The following is a 16,880-nucleotide window of genomic DNA, read 5'->3' as shown; positions in this document are numbered from 1 at the left end:
GGTGGACAGAGACATATCTGCACTTTGGACAGTATTGAGACAAATACAACAGGAGAAAGAGGAGCAGAACAGAGCACTAGAGGAGAGTATCAGACTGCTGGTGGAGGAGAGGTTGAGGGGGATGGAGGAGAGGGTGAGGGGGATGGAGGAGAAGTTGAGGGGGACGGCGTGTGACAGAGAACAACCCACTAGAGAGGTGGCCACCCCCACAGAGAAGCCAGCAGAACAGCCCACCTCAGCACCCAACAAATGTCTCGACACCACAGCAGAACAGTCCACACCAGACCCTGACCATAGAGTCGACATCACAGCAGAACAGACAAATGAAGAACCCCAAGCCCAGAGGCTCTCACCCCCTCTGAGCACCCCCTGTCAGCCACCCTGATAGCCCTTCTGACAACCCCCCCACACCCACTGAAGACAAACACAAGACACAGATTGTACTACTTATGGACTCAAATGGGAAATATATAGAAGAAAAAATACTTTTTCCCAAACACAGTGTGTCTAAACTCTGGTGTCCAAACACCCAGCGCGCCCTAGACCTCCTGTCTGAGGCCAAACTAGGCTCACCCAGCCACATAATAATACACACAGGCACAAACGACCTGAGAGCACAGCAGGAAAGAGTGGCCACAGCACTGAAGGGAGTGATTGAAAAGGCTTCTTCTACTTTCCCCAACGCACAAGTGGTTATCTCCACCCTGCTACCACGAAAAGACTTCCACCCCGCCACAATACAGCGGGTAAATGCAAGTATTTCCCGTGACTGTGCCTCAAAACCAAACATTTTCCTGGCCCACCACTCCACCCTGGACTTGAACAGCCTCTATGACCAGGTCCACCTCTACAAGGCAGCAGTGCCCACCTTTGCCCGAACTCTAAAGGACATCGCTCTCAAACGTATCCCCAACACTTCACAACAGATCAATAGAGCAACAGATCGATAGACACCCCACCCAGACACCCTCCCAGATCTGCAGGACCCCCCCCTGGACCTACACATAGAGGACCCACGCCAAGAGGAATTACATCCAGACCACAGTACACCCAGACACATCCACACCCCCACCCCAACCAATCAACACCCCCCACATCAACCATGCCCACACCCCATTTAGGCCCCCTCAGATCAGACCTATGCCACTCCTGCCCACCCCATGCACCCCACCCCCGCAAAGAGGGCCTCAACATGGAAGCCACACATACGCCCAGGTAGTGAGCGGGCAAACAGTCCCAACCCCCACTCTCACACTCGCCCAAGCCAATGGCATGTACCAGATGCTCAGCAGGCTCTGCTCACACTTACTGGCCTGAGGCCAAACCACGACCAACAACATTGGACACTCTATGGAACAAGAAGCCTTCACTATATTATCCTGGAATATCCAAGGCCTGAGGTCATCTGCCTTTGGCCTAAAGAGCAGGAACCCGGACTTCACCAAAGAAATCGGTAATACAGACATTGTCATCCTGCAAGAAACCTGGTATAGAGGAGACGGGCCCACTGGTTGCCCTCTAGATTACAGAGAGCTGGTAGTCCCATCCACCAAACTACCAGGTGTGAAACAGGGAAGGGACTCAGGGGGTATGCTAATTTGGTATAGAGCAGACCTAACTCACTCCATTAAATTAATCAAAACAGGAACATTCTACATTTGGCTAGACATTCAAAAGGAAATTATCCTAACAGAGAAAAATGTCCTCCTGTGTGCTACCTATATCCCCCCACTAGAATCCCCATATTTTAACTTCTTGGATATAGGGGGCGCTCTTTTAATTTATGGATAAAAAAACGTGCCCGTTTTAAGCGCAATATTTTGTCACGAAAAGATGCTCGACTATGCATATAATTGGCAGCTTTGGAAAGAAAACACTCTGTCTCTCAAGGTTTCCAAAACTGCAAAGATATTATCTGTGAGTGCCACAGAACTCATGCTACAGGCGAAACCAAGATGATACTTTAACCAGGAAATGGGCAGAATTTTCGAAGCTCTGTTTTCTATTGTCTCCTTATATGGCTGTGAATGCGCCGGGAATGAGCCTGCCCTTCCTATCGTTTCTCCAAGGTGTCTGCAGCATTGTGACGTATTTGTAGGCATATCATTGGAAGATTGTGGCCATAAGAGACTACATATACCACGGGTCCGCCCAGTGTCCTTTGTGTAAATTGGTGTGTAATCTACAAGCTGCATCAGTCATCCAGTGATTGAGAGGAGAGGGGAGGCTTTCAACGAACGATATATCATGAAGAGATATGTGAAAAACACCTTGAGGATTGGTCCTAAACAACGTTTGCCATGTTTCAGTTGATATTATAGAGTTAATTTGGAAAAAAGTTTGACGTTTTGAAGACTGAATTTTCTGGGTTTTTTGGTAGCCAAACGTGACGCACCAAACGGAGCAATTTCTCCTAAACAAATCATCTTTCAGGAAAAACGGAGCATTTGCTATCTAACTGAGTCTCCTCATTGAAAACATCTGAAGTTCTTCAAAGGTAATGATTTTATTTGAATGATTTTCTGGTTTTTGTAAAAATGTTGCCTGCTAATGCTAACGCTAAATGCTACGCCAGCATGCTACGCCAGCATGCTACGCTAACAGCGCTAGCTGTTACACAAATGCTTATTTTGCAATGGTTGAGAAGCATATTTTGAAAATCTGAGATGACAGTGTTGTTAACAAAAGGCTAAGCTTGAGAGCTAGCATATTAATTTCATTTCATTTGAGATTTTCATGAATAGTTAACGTTGCGTTATGGTAATGAGCTTGAGGCTGTATTCACGATCCCGGATCCGGGATGGCTCGATGCAACAGGTTAATGAAGACAGCTTCTCCATCTTGGAGGGGGAAATCAATCATTTCCAGGCCCAGGGACATGTACTAGTCTGTGGCGACCTAAATGCCAGAACCGGACAAGAACCTGACACCCTCAGCACACAGGGGGACAAACACCTGCCTGGAGGTGACAGCATTCCCTCCCACATATGCCCCCCTAGGCACAACTATGACAACATAACCAACAAAAACGGGTCACAACTCCTGCAGCTCTGTCGCACGCTGGGTATGTACATAGTCAACAGTAGGCTTCGAGGGGACTCCTATGGTAGGTACACCTATAGCTCATCTCTTAGCAGTAGTACTGTAGACTACTTTATCACTGACCTCAACCCAGAGTCTCTCAGAGCGTTCACAGTCAGCCCACTGACACCCCTATCAGACCACAGCAAAATCTACTTAAACAGAGCAATACTCAATCATGAGGCATCAAAGCCAAAGGAACTGAGTAACATTAAGAAATGCTATAGATGGAAGAAATGCAGTTTGGAAACCTACCAAAAAACAATTAGGCAACAACCAATTCAATCCCTTTTAAGACAATTTCCTGGGTAAAACGTTCCACTGGAATAGTGAAGGTGTAAACTTGGCAGTAGAAAATCTTAACAGTATATTTGACCTCTCAGCTTCCCTAGCAAATCTTAAAATCTCAAATAGAAAACCGAAGAAAATTAACAATAATGACAAATGGTTTGATGAAGAATGCAAAAATCTAAGAAAGAAATTGAGAAACCTGTCCAACCAAAAACATAGAGACCCGGAAAACCTGAGTCTACGCCTTCACTATGGTGATTCACTAAAACAATACAGAAATACACTACAAAAAAGAAGGAACAGCATGTCAGAAATCAGCTCAATGCAATTGAAGAATCCATAGACTCTAACCACTTCTGGGAAAATTGGAAAACACTAAACAAACAACAACACGAAGTATTATCTATCCAAAATGGAGATGTATGGGTAAACCACTTCTCCAATCTTTTTGGCTCTATAACAAAGAATAAAGAGCAAAAACATATACATGATCAAATACAGATCTTAGAATCAACTATTAAAGACTACCAGAACCCACTGGATTCTCCAATTACATTGAATGAGTTACAGGACAAAATAAAAACCCTCCAACCCAAAAAGGCCTGTGGTGTTGATGGTATCCTCAATGAAATGATCAAATATACAGACAACAAATTCCAATTGGCTATACTAAAACTCTTCAAATCAAATCAAATTGTATTTGTCACATACACATGGTTAGCAGATGTTAATGCGAGTGTAGCGAAATGCTTGTGCTTCTAGTTCCGACAATGCAGTAATAACCAACAAGTAATCTAACTAACAATTCCAAAACTACTGTCTTATACACAGTGTAAGGGGATAAAGAATATGTACATACGGATATATGAATGAGTGATGGTACAGAGCAGCATAGGCAAGATACAGTAGATGGTATCGAGTACAGTATATACATATGAGATGAGTATGTAAACAAAGTGGCATAGTTAAAGTGGCTAGTGATACATGTATTACATAAGGATGCAGTCGATGATATAGAGTACAGTATATACGTATGCATATGAGATGAATAATGTAGGGTAAGTAACATTATATAAGGTAGCATTGTTTAAAGTGGCTAGTGATATATTTACATTTCCCATCAATTCCCATTATTAAAGTGGCTGGAGTTGAGTCAGTGTCAGTGTCAGTGTGTTGGCAGCAGCCACTCAATGTTAGTGGTGGCTGTTTAACAGTCTGATGGCCTTGAGAAGCTGTTTTTCAGTCTCTCGGTCCCAGCTTTGACGCACCTGTACTGACCTCGCCTTCTGGATGATAGCGGGGTGAACAGGCAGTGTCTCGGGTGGTTGATGTCCTTGATGATCTTTATGGCCTTCCTGTAACATCGGGTGGTGTAGGTGTCCTGGAGGGCAGGTAGTTTGCCCCCGGTGATGTGTTGTGCAGACCTCACTACCCTCTGGAGAGCCTTACGGTTGAGGGCGGAGCAGTTGCCGTACCAGGCGGTGATACAGCCCGCCAGGATGCTCTCGATTGTGCATCTGTAGAAGTTTGTGAGTGCTTTTGGTGACAAGCCGAATTTCTCCAGCCTCCTGAGGTTGAAGAGGCGCTGCTGCGCCTTCTTCACGATGCTGTCTGTGTGAGTGGACCAATTCAGTTTGTCTGTGATGTGTATGCCGAGTAACTTAAAACTTGCTACCCTCTCCACTACTGTTCCATCGATGTGGATAGGGGGGTGTTCCCTCTGCTGTTTCCTGAAGTCCACAATCATCTCCTTAGTTTTGTTGACGTTGAGTGTGAGGTTATTTTCCTGACACCACACTCCGAGGGCCCTGACCTCCTCCCTGTAGGCCGTCTCGTCGTTGTTGGTAATCAAGCCTACCACTGTTGTGTCGTCCGCAAACTTGATGATTGAGTTGGAGGCGTGCGTGGCCACGCAGTCGTGGGTGAACAGGGAGTACAGGAGAGGGCTCAGAACGCACCCTTGTGGGGCCCCAGTGTTGAGGATCAGCAGGGAGGAGATGTTGTTGCCTACCCTCACCACCTGGGGGCGGCCCGTCAGGAAGTCCAGTACCCAGTTGCACAGGGCGGGGTCGAGACCCAGGGTCTCGAGCTTGATGACGAGCTTGGAGGGTACTATGGTGTTGAATGCCGAGCTGTAGTCGATGAACAGCATTCTCACATAGGTATTCCTCTTGTCCAGATGGGTTAGGGCAGTGTGCAGTGTGGTTGAGATTGCATCGTCTGTGGACCTATTTGGGCGGTAAGCAAATTGGAGTGGGTCTAGGGTGTCAGGTAGGGTGGAGGTGATATGGTCCTTGACTAGTCTCTCAAAGCACTTCATGATGACGGATGTGAGTGCTACGGGGCAGTAGTCGTTTAGCTCAGTTACCTTAGCTTGCTTGGGAACAGGAACAATGGTGGCCCTCTTGAAGCATGTGGGAACAGCAGACTGGTATAGGGATTGGTTGAATATGTCCGTAAACACACCGGCCAGCTGGTCTGCGCATGCTCTGAGGGCGCGGCTGGGGATGCCGTCTGGGCCTGCAGCCTTGCGAGGGTTAACACGTTTAAATGTCTTACTCACCTAGGCTGCAGTGAAGGAGAGACCGCATGTTTTCGTTGCAGGCCGTGTCAGTGGCACTATATTGTCCTCAAAGCTGGCAAAAAAGTTATTTAGTCTGCCTGGGAGCAAGACATCCTGGTCCGTGACTGGGCTGGATTTCTTCCTTTAGTCCTTGATTGACTGTAAACCCTGCCACATGCCTCTTGTGTCTGAGCCGTTGAATTGAGATTCTACTTTGTCTCTGTACTGACGCTTAGCTTGTTTGATAGCCTTGCGGAGGGAATAGCTGCACTGTTTGTATTCGGTCATGTTACCAGACACCTTGCCCTGATTAAAAGCAGTGGTTCGCGCTTAGCTTTGGCATCTTCCCCAATATTTGGAACCAAGGACTGATCACCCCAATCCACAAAAGTGGAGACAAATTTGACCCCAATAACTACCGTGGAATATGTGTCAACAGTAACCTTGGGAAAATCCTCTGCATTATTATTAACAGCAGACTCGTACATTTCCTCAATGAAAACAATGTACTGAGCAAATGTCAAATTGGCTTTTTACCAAATTACCGTACAACAGACCATGTATTCACCCTGCACACCCTAATTGACAACCAAACAAACAAAAACAAAGGCAAAGTCTTCTCATGCTTTGTTGATTTCAAAAAAGCCTTCGACTCAATCTGGCATAAGGGTCTGCTATACAAACTGATGGAAAGTGGTGTTGGGGGTAAAACATACGACATTATAAAATCCATGTACACAAACAACAAGTGTGCGGTTAAAATTGGCAAAAAACACACACATTTCTTCACACAGGGTCGTGGGGTTAGACAGGGATGCAGCTTAAGCCCCACCCTCTTCAACATATATATCAACGAATTGGCGCGGGCACTAGAAAAGTCTGCACCACCCGGCCTCCCCCTGCTAGAATCCGAAGTCAAATGTCTGCTGTTTGCTGATGATCTGGTGCTTCTGTCACCAACCAAGGAGGGCCTACAGCAGCACCTAGATCTTATGCACAGATTCTGTCAGACCTGGGCCCTGACAGTAAATCTCAGTAAGACCAAAATAATGGTGTTCCAAAAAAGGTCCAGTCACCAGGACCACAAATACAAATTCCATCTAGACACTGTTGCCCTAGAGCACACAAAAAAATATACATACCTTGGCCTAAACATCAGCGCCACAGGTAACTTCCACAAAGCTGTGAACGATCTGAGAGACAAGGCAAGAAGGGCATTCTATGCCATCAAAAGAAACATAAATTTCAACATACCAATTAGGATTTGGCTAAAAAAGACTTGAATCAGTCATAGAGCCCATTGCCCTTTATGGTTGTGAGGTCTGGGGTCTGCTCACCAACCAAGACTTCACAAAATGGGACAAACACCAAATTGAGACTCTGCACGCAGAATTGTGCAAAAATATCCTCCGTGTACAACGTAGAACACCAAATAATGCATGCAGAGCAGAAGTAGGCCGATACCCACTAATTATCAAAATCCAGAAAAGAGCCGTTAAATTCTACAACCACCTAAAAGGAAGCGATTCACAAACCTTCCATAAAAAAGCCATCACCTACAGAGAGATGAACCTGGAGAAGAGTCCCCTAAGCAAGCTGGTCCTGGGGCTCTGTTCACAAACACAAACACACCCTACAGAGCCCCAGGACAACAGCACAATTAGACCCAACCAAATCATGAGAAAACAAAAAGATAATTACTTAACACATTGGAAAGAATTAACAAAAAAACAGAGCAAACTAGAATGCTATTTGGCCCTACACAGAGAGTACACAGCGGCAGAATACCTGACCACTGTGACTGACCCAAAATTAAGGAAAGCTTTGACTATGTACAGACTCAGTGAGCATAGCCTTGCTATTGAGAAAGGCCGCCGTAGGCAGACATGGCTCTCAAGAGAAGACAGGCTATGTGCTCACTGCCCACAAAATGAGGTGGAAACTGAGCTGCACTTCCTAACCTCCTGCCCAAATATATGACCATATTAGAGAGACATATTTCCCTCAGATTACACAGATCCACAAAGAATTTGAAAACAAATCCAATTTTGAAAAACTCCCATATCTACTGGGTGAAATACCACAGTGTGCCATCACAGCAGCAAGACTTGTGACCTGTTGCCACGAGAAAAGGGAAACCAGTGAAGAACAAACACCATTGTAAATACAACCCATATTTATGCTTATTTATTTTATCTTGTGTCCTTTAACCATTTGTATATTGTCAAAACACTGTATATATATATATATATATAATATGACATTTGTAATGTCTTTACTGTTTTGAAACTTCTGTATGTGTAATGTTTACTGTTAATTTTTGTTGTTTTTCACTTTATATATCCACTTTGTATGTTGTCTACCTCACTTGCTTTGGCAATGTTAACACATGTTTCCCATGCCAATAAAGCCCTTGAATTGAATTTTATTGACAGACACAGGAAGGAGGGGAAGGGGAGAGAGGGGTAGAGGTGGGAGAGAGTGAGAAGGAGAAAACAGCAGGGTCTCCTGCTAAATTAATGCTATCACAAGCCACATCAAACGTTGTGCTTTTCCTGAACTCAAACGCAATATTCTGGTTATCATATTATTCAAGTATTTAGAAATGTATAGCATTTGTATTTCTTTTTGCTTGGTACCACCAAAGCGCAGCTGTAGAACTGGGTGGTGTAATCATTAGTCCAAACCGTAGCAAACAGAAAACGTTTTGCAATGAAAACGACAGTTTATGTTGGACAAATGCAGCTAGGTTGTTCCCCGTTTGGTTCTGTTGGTATCCTAGTGAATACACCCCTGGCTTCCTAGGTGAGCGCGCCGGCCTAGTTTGCGGCTGTGGGCACAGGTTGCACGCTTCTTGTTAAGTGGTTTCTCCCGTTTAAGGCGTGTTTTCATAGTCTATCAGAAACGCTGACGTTTATGTGAATTGGTTCGTTGATTTCACAAACGTGCTAATTTCAAGCCGTTAGAAAGTTAGTGGTACAGTCACCAGAAAAGGTTGGGAACCACTGTGACAGCCTATCATTACTATTGACACTGACAATTGTAGGCCAATAAGTGTTGTGCATTGTGTATTGGCCAATTTAGTTTATTGTTTGTTGAAGTTACATATTATTTTTGTCATCTGTACATTCTTGTAACTACACAACCTCAAGTCTTCATCTCTTGCACAGTAAATAAATACCACTCAGCTACTGAATATCGAACCTGGATTGTCTGCCACTAGCCGAGCTTACTGAGCTGAAGCCTAGGCATTAGCATGGGGAAACAACACACGCTTTCAGGTATGATGCTAATCATTTTACAAGCATGATTCTTTGCACCATCTCTGCTGGGCTACTTGAGCATTAGTGTCTTTGCACCACCTCTGCTGGGCTACTTGAGCATTAGTGTCTTTGCACCATCTCTGCTAGGCTACTTGAGCATTAGTGTCTTTGCACCACCTCTGCTGGGCTACTTGAGCATTAGTGTCTTTGCACCACCTCTGCTGGGCTACTTGAGCATTAGTGTCTTTGCACCACCTCTGCTGGGCTACTTGAGCATTAGTGTCTTTGCACCACCTCTGCTGGGCTACTTGAGCATTAGTGTCTTTGCACCACCTCTGCTGGGCTACTTGAGCATTAGTGTCTTTGCACCACCTCTGCTGGGCTACTTGAGCATTAGTGTCTTTGCACCACCTCTGCTGGGCTACTTGAGCATTAGTGTCTTTGCACCACCTCTGCTGGGCTACTTGAGCATTAGTGTCTTTGCACCACCTCTGCTGGGCTACTTGAGCATTAGTGTCTTTGCACCACCTCTGCTGGGCTACTTGAGCATTAGTGTCTTTGCACCACCTCTGCTGGGCTACTTGAGCATTAGTGTCTTTGCACCACCTCTGCTGGGCTACTTGAGCATTAGTGTCTTTGCACCACCTCTGCTGGGCTACTTGAGCATTAGTGTCTTTGAACGCTTGAAAGTATGTTCCCACTGCACCCTGAGTTTCCCTCTGATCTGTATGTCCGTCCGTGGGTTTTAGCTGAGTGTTTAGTGTTCTGGCTGGTGTTTATAGTATCTGATCATTAGCCCTCATATCCACACTTACAGGGCTGTGTGTGTGTGTGGCAATGCTGTCTAATATCAACCCTTACAGAGCTGGCAGTAGCACCCTGACCCCTGCCCGTTTGGTCACATCCTGTTTGTTTCTGACCCATTTCCTGTCGACTGGTGCTGCACTGTTTGTGCTGGCGACACATCGCTCTCTGGTCACTGGGAGGGCAGGTGTGGCGAGAGGAACTCAGTGTGTGTCTAATAGAGAGTGAGCGAGAGACAGACTCAGTTAGAAGGATATTTTGGGCACAGTCAGCCCAGCAAATTATTTTTAGGATTGAGTTACTGAGTGTGTTGTGCTGGATGGCACTGTGTGTATGCATACCTATGTGCTTGCTTGTGTATGTATGTGTTGGCATCGGAGCAGACTGGCAGGCTAGGGAGGCTGTGGTAAAGCAGTGTGTGTGGATGGGGGAAGGGGGTTGTGTGCTGTGTGAAAGAGCTGTCAGAGTGACGCTCCTCCTGAATTTAATATAGAACAACAGCTCTCCTAACAGTCATACCTCCTCTGCCTCCTCTCTTTATCTCCTGAATCTGCTGATCAACTCTCTTTACCTACCCTCTACCATCTCCAACTTTCTTTTCTCTACCCCTCCTCTACTCCTCACCCCATTTCACCCTTCTCTACCTCGCCTCTCTCTCTACCTCTCCTGAATCTTCTCTTTAAACTTCTCTACCTCTTCTGAATCTTCTCTTTAAACTTCTCTACCTCTTCTAAATCTTCTCTTCAAACTTCTCTACCTGTCTTCTCTCTCTCTCTCCCCGTTGCACCTCTCCTCTCAACCCCTCCTCTCTCTACCTCTCCTCTCAACCCCTCCTCTCTTTACCTCTCCTCTCAACCCTTACTCTCTTTACCTCTCCTCTCAATCCCTCCTCTCTTTACCTCTCCTCTGTTTACCTCTCCTCTCAACCCCTCCTCTCTTTACCCCTCCTCTCAACCCCTCTCTTTACCTCTCCTCTCAACCCCTCTCTTTACCTCTCCTCTCAACCCCTCTCTTTACCTCTCCTCTCAACCCCTCCTCTCTTTACCTCTCCTCTCAACCCCTCCTCTCTTTACCTCTCCTCTCAACCCCTCCTCTCTTTACCTCTCCTCTCAACCCCTCCTCTCTTTACCTCTCCTCTCAACCCCTCCTCTCTTTACCTCTCCTCTCAACCCCTCATCTCTTTACCTCTCCTCTCAACCCCTCCTCTCTTTACCTCTCCTCTCAACCCCTCCTCGCTCTTTCTCTATCTACTCACCCCACCACATTTATACTAACAAAATCCCACTGTGTGTGTATGCATGTGTGTGTGTGTGTGTGTTTGGGATCAGTTGTTCCTTTCAGGATATTGTATTATTCCAGGGTGAGCACTCTCTTAAATGTGGCGATGAAATCCAGGTAAACCATCGGAATGCCATTGGAATTCTATTGGACTTCCATGTGAATGCAGCGTGATAAATCTCACTGGCACAGCCTTGCCAGAGGGCATACACACTAAGGTCTACAGGTTCACTACAAAACACACATCTATTCAGGTTCACAGACCACCCACCCCACTCTGTGTTATCATCAAGTTTCCCAGGACACTCATGAAGAGATGTGTTCTGAGAAGATTCTCCCCTCAGACTCGGAGTGTGTTTGTGTTATCCTGTATTTTACAGTAATGGATGTTCTTGTTCCCATGGTGATGAATCTATGCTGGGCCACCCCTCAGCTGGAGGTAGGTTCACTCCTCACCCAGGCTAGATTTACATAGAGCTAGAAACTCTCTGTGTGTGTGTGTGTGTGTGTGTGTGTGTGTGTGTGTGTGTGTGTGTGTGTGTGTGTGTGTGTGTGTGTGTGTGTGTGTGTGTGTGTGTGAGAGAGAAGGTGAGTCTGGGTGGTCCGTGGGGTTGTATTTGTGAGTATGCCTGTCTCCGTGGTGACAGTAGACTCATGAACGCTCTGCCATCAGATATCCATGGATAACTCCCAGCCTGAGACACTCTTAGCCAATCCTCTCTGATTAAACACATCTTCACACACACTCATCTCCTCCTCCTTCACAAAGATAACCAATTCATTCCCCAAATGAAGCCCTTAAATGATGTCACCTGGGTAATCCAAGCTGAGCTAGTAAGGCATTAAACTGTCACAGCTTCAGGAAGGAAGAGCTCTCTGTTGTTCACAGAAATCCTCCCGTCCACATTCCTCACCTCTCTGGTCACAAACTCATAAAGTATAGATGACTAACTTTCCCATGCTGTTGGTCAGAAGAATAGAAAAGGGAAAAGTGTTATTGTACACACATAGGCCTGCAGCTTTATTCTCGTAATACTCACAGATATCCAGATGGACAGAGCTTTGGATGCGCTTGTCTTTCAACTGTAAAATATTGCATAGCGTGACACCAACTACGTGCCACCGTGCTCCAAAAAGGACAGTGATGAATTATTATACACTTGAGTGTACAAAAATTAGTAACACCTTCCCAATATTGAGTTGTACTCCCTTTTGCCCTCAGAACAGCCTCAATTCATCAGGTCATGGACTCCACAAGCGTTCCACAGGGATGCTGGCCCACCTTGACTCCAATGCTTCCCACAATTTTGTCAAATTGGTTGGATGTCCTTTGGGGGGTGGACCATTCTTGATACAACCCAGCAGCGTTGCAGTTCTTGACACACTCAAACTGGTGCTCCTGGCACCTACTACCGTACCCCATTCAAAGGCACTTAAATCTTTTGTCTTGCCCATTCACCCTCTGAATGGCACACATACACAATCCATGTCTCAATTGTCTCAAGGTTTATAAATCCTTCTTAAACCTGTACTCTCCTTCATCTACACTGATTGAAGTGGATTTAACAGGTTATATTAATAAGAGATCACAGCTTTCACCTGGAATCCCCTGGTCAGTCTGTCATAGAAAGAGCAGGTGATCCTAATGCTTTGTACACTCAGTGTATAAGATAAAACATCGACACAGAAGAGTTAAATGTATTATAATTTAAGCAGAACATGACACCATCTATTATCTTTACATCATGTGACATCCACTTTCACCCAAACAAACCTGTCGTTTCTCTCTGTTCTGTTCACTACTGCAGGTTGTCGTTTAAAAATCCTCCTTATTTTTATGCTGAGGATTTTTACGACATCAGTGGGACAAGATCGACATCTTGTGGTCGATTGTTGGCCTTCTGCATATATACTTTGTCCTCTGATGTAAACCGCAAAAGCTCATTCTATTTATGTGATTAAAAACTGGACACTTTATTAAATCAAATAAAACTAAAGACAGACTTCATTTGGCTGTTAGTTGTTTATTTACATTCAAGTTATATCAGGTAGGAACCTACGTTGGTAGGTCTTTGGGTTTCCTTTCGGACAGCTGTTTGAACACGCTGCCTGTGTTGAACAGCTGAGATCGTATCTAATCAAATCAAATCAAATCAAATCAAATTTTATTTGTCACATACACATGGTTAGCAGATGTTAATGCGAGTGTAGCGAAATGCTTGTGCTTCTAGTTCCGACAATGCAGTAATAACGAGCAAGTAATCTAACTAACAATTCCAAAAAAAAACTACTGTCTTATACACAGTGTAAGGGGATAAAGAATATGTACATAAGGATATATGAATGAGTGATGGTACAGAGCAGCATAGGCAAGATACAGTAGATGATATCGAGTACAGTATATACATATGAGATAAGTATGTAAACCAAGTGGCATAGTTAAAGTGGCTAGTGATACATGTATTACATAAGGATGCAGTCGATGATATAGAGTACAGTATCAACGTATGCATATGAGATGAACAATGTAGGGTAAGTAACATTATATAAGGTAGCATTGTTTAAAGTGGCTAGTGATATATTTACATAATTTCCCATCAATTCCCATGATTAAAGTGGCTGGAGTAGAGTCAGTGTCATTGACAGTGTGTTGGCAGTAGCCACTCAATGTTAGTGGTGGCTGTTTAACAGTCTGATGGCCTTGAGATAGAAGCTGTTTTTCAGTCTCTCGGTCCCAGCTTTGATGCACCTGTACTGACCTCGCCTTCTGGATGACAGCGGGGTGAACAGGCAGTGGCTCGGGTGGTTGATGTCCTTGATGATCTTTATGGCCTTCCTGTAGCATCGGGTGGTGTAGGTGTCCTGGAGGGCAGGTAGTTTGCCCCCGGTGATGCGTTGTGCAGACCTCACTACCCTCTGGAGAGCCTTACGGTTGAGGGCGGTGCAGTTGCCATACCAGGCGGTGATACAGCCCGCCAGGATGCTCTCGATTGTGCATCTGTAGAAGTTTGTGAGTGCTTTTGGTGACAAGCCGAATTTCTTCAGCCTCCTGAGGTTGAAGAGGCGCTGCTGCGCCTTCCTCACGATGCTGTCTGTGTGAGTGGACCAATTCAGTTTGTCTGTGATGTGTATGCCGAGGAACTTAAAACTTGCTACCCTCTCCACTACTGTTCCATCGATGTGGATGGGGGGTGTTCCCTCTGCTGTTTCCTGAAGTCCACAATCATCTCCTTAGTTTTGTTGACGTTGAGTGTGAGGTTATTTTCCTGACACCACACTCCGAGGGCCCTCACCTCCTCCCTGTAGGCCGTCTCGTCGTTGTTGGTAATCAAGCCTACCACTGTTGTGTCGTCCGCAAACTTGATGATTGAGTTGGAGGCGTGCATGGCCACGCAGTCGTGGGTGAACAGGGAGTACAGGAGGGGGCTCAGAACGCACCCTTGTGGGGCCCCAGTGTTGAGGATCAGCGGGGAGGAGATGTTGTTGCCTACCCTCACCACCTGGGGGCGGCCCGTCAGGAAGTCCAGTACCCAGTTGCACAGGGCGGGGTCGAGACCCAGGGTCTCGAGCTTGATGACGAGCTTGGAGGGTACTATGGTGTTGAATGCCGAGCTGTAGTCGATGAACAGCATTCTCACATAGGTATTCCTCTTGTCCAGATGGGTTAGGGCAGTGTGCAGTGTGGTTGAGATTGCATCGTCTGTGGACCTATTTGGGCGGTAAGCAAATTGGAGTGGGTCAAGGGTGTCAGGTAGGGTGGAGGTGATATGGTCCTTGACTAGTCTCTCAAAGCACTTCATGATGACGGATGTGAGTGCTACGGGGCGGTAGTCGTTTAGCTCAGTTACCTTAGCTTTCTTGGGAACAGGAACAATGGTGGCCCTCTTGAAGCATGTGGGAACAGCAGACTGGTATAGGGATTGGTTGAATATGTCCGTAAACACACCGGCCAGCTGGTCTGCGCATGCTCTGAGGGCGCGGCTGGGGATGCCGTCTGGGCCTGCAGCCTTGCGAGGGTTAACACGTTTAAATGTCTTACTCACTTCGGCTGCAGTGAAGGAGAGACCGCATGATTCCGTTGCAGGCCGTGTCAGTGGCACTGTATTGTCCTCAAAGCGGGCAAAAAAGTTATTTAGTCTGCCTGGGAGCAAGACATCCTGGTCCGTGACTGGGCTGGGTTTCTTCCTGTAGTCCGTGATTGACTGTAGACCCTGCCACATACCTCTTGTGTCTGAGCCGTTGAATTGAGATTCTACTTTGTCTCTGTACTGGCGCTTAGCTTGTTTGATAGCCTTGCGGAGGGAATAGCTGCACTGTTTGTATTCAGTCATGTTACCAGACACCTTGCCCTGATTAAAAGCAGTGGTTCGTGCCTTCAGTTTCACACGAATGCTGCCATCAATCCACGGTTTCTGGTTAGGGAATGTTTTAATCGTTGCTATGGGAACGACATCTTCAACGCACGTTCTAATGAACTCGCACACCGTATCAGCGTATTCGTCAATGTTGTTGTCTGACGCAATACGAAACATCTCCCAGTCCACGTGATGGAAGCAGTCTTGGAGTGTGGAGTCAGCTTGGTCGGACCAGCGTTGGACAGACCTCAGCGTGGGAGCTTCTTGTTTTAGTTTCTGTCTGTAGGCAGGGATCAACAAAATGGAGTCGTGGTCAGCTTTTCCGAAAGGGGGCGGGGCAGGGCCTTATATGCGTCGCGGAAGTTAGAGTAACAATGATCCAGGGTCTTTCCACCCCTGGTTGCGCAATCAATATGCTGATAAAATTTAGGGAGTCTTGTTTTCAGATTAGCCTTGTTAAAATCCCCAGCTACAATGAATGCAGCCTCCGGATAAATCGTTTCCAGTTTGCAGAGAGTTAAATAAAGTTCGTTCAGAGCCATCGATGTGTCTGCTTGGGGGGATATATACGGCTGTGATTATAATCGAAGAGAATTCTCTTGGTAGATAATGCGGTCTACATTTGATTGTGAGGAATTCTAAATCAGGTGAACAGAAGGATTTGAGTTCCTGTATGTTTCCTTCATCACACCATGTCACGTTGGCCATAAGGCATACGCCCCCGCCCGTCTTCTTACCAGAGAGATGTTTGTTTCTGTCGGCGCGATGCGTGGAGAAACCCGCTGGCTGCACCGCTTCGGATTGCGTCTCTCCAGTGAGCCATGTTTCCGTGAAGCAGAGAACGTTACAGTCTCTGATGTCCCTCTGGAATGCTACCCTTGCTCGGATTTCATCAACCTTGTTGTCAAGAGACTGGACATTGGCAAGAAGAATGCTGGGGAGTGGTGCACGATGTGCCCGTCTCCGGAGTCTGACCAGAAGACCGCTTCGTTTCCCTCTTTTTCTGAGTCGTTTTTTTTTTGGTCGCTGCATGTGATCCACTCGGTTACACTGGTTGTAAGGCAGAACTCAGGATCCGCATCGCGAAAAACATATTCTTGGTCGTACTGATGGTGAGTTGACGCTGATCTTATATTCAGTAGTTCTTGTCGGCTGTATGTAAAGAAACCTAAGATGACCTGGGGTACTAGTGTAAGAAATAACACGTAAAAAAACAAAAAACTGCATAGTTTCCTAGGAACGCGA

The sequence above is a fragment of the Oncorhynchus tshawytscha genome, linkage group LG02 (genome assembly GCF_018296145.1).
Source record: "Oncorhynchus tshawytscha isolate Ot180627B linkage group LG02, Otsh_v2.0, whole genome shotgun sequence".
NCBI lineage: Eukaryota > Metazoa > Chordata > Actinopteri > Salmoniformes > Salmonidae > Oncorhynchus > Oncorhynchus tshawytscha.
This window is presented reverse-complemented; position numbering follows the sequence as displayed.